The sequence below is a fragment of the Sinocyclocheilus grahami genome, unplaced genomic scaffold, assembly GCF_001515645.1.
Source record: "Sinocyclocheilus grahami isolate Dianchi unplaced genomic scaffold, SAMN03320097.WGS_v1.1 scaffold12518.1, whole genome shotgun sequence".
In the NCBI taxonomy this organism is placed as follows: domain Eukaryota; kingdom Metazoa; phylum Chordata; class Actinopteri; order Cypriniformes; family Cyprinidae; genus Sinocyclocheilus; species Sinocyclocheilus grahami.
In genome coordinates this window covers 1-1,106 of record NW_015514464.1, presented here as the reverse complement: position 1 = coordinate 1,106, position 1,106 = coordinate 1, and positions in this window count along the sequence as shown.

Here is a 1,106-nt window from a genome sequence, read left to right as displayed (position 1 = left end):
AAAAAGTCAGAATTGTTAGATAAAAAGTTGCAATTACCTTTTTTTCAGTAGCGGAAACGGGCTTCCATATAATCTTAGAAAATAATAAAAGCCATTCAGCCTGGTCTGATCTTGATGACGTACAGGCCCTGCTGCTGCTGTCTACACGCACTGAAGTACACTAAACACCAGAAACATACTCACACAAGTACACTAGTCCGCTGCGTCAACACTGAGATATTGCAGATGGAGTTTGCATTCACGTACTTGGGTATAAATATGTTTCTGGCCTAATTTAATGATATTTTATTGTGTGTATGTGGGGAAAGTAAAGATAAACTTGTTTTGAACTTATCATGGGTGACAACATTTGCTGTACACGTCTAAATGTTGTAAAGTGTTGCCTGTTGAGTTGAAACATTATTTTTCATTGTCAGATGTGTATGCGAATGTCTCCTCATGTGTATGTGTAGATATCTTGTGTTTAATGAACATTATTTTCTGTCTATAGATGTTTATTTTGGCTGGTTGTGTGATTTCTGGGTGTTATTTAAGCTAACAAGAGGATTCAGTGTCGTACAGGTATTTTTTGCAGTTTTTTTTACAAGTTTGAACAAATTCAGTTCATGGGAGGAATGAATTTGAAGTTACGAAATGTTTGTTTGGTGCAACTCCTGAACTGTTTATTTCAACTGCTTTGTTTTTTTGTATTAATTTCGGGACAAATTCAAGTGGCCTATGAAAAATACAAAAGAAGTGTGATATCTTGTGGTTAAATACACCTGTGCATGTGCATATTGAGACTTTGTGTTGCAGTGATTGGTCTGTTGTGCTTTCGCCACGAGTTAATTCCTGATTTGAAAGATGAATGTATCATTATTGTGAGCGTGTGATGTTGTTCTGAAATGGATTTGGATTGGTTGTGGATCTGGCATGCCAACGACACGTCTGCCATCAAATTCATTTTGTCAAAGTGTCTGTGACGTCACTGGCCAAATATCTCAGATATATCTGATTTTATTTTGAAAAGAAAGAAAAAAGTGCCATGTACAGTGTGAACAGAAACTGAGGTGGATCCGGTCTGGATCCAGATGTACTGCTATTAAAGAGTTTCATTATAAGACTCT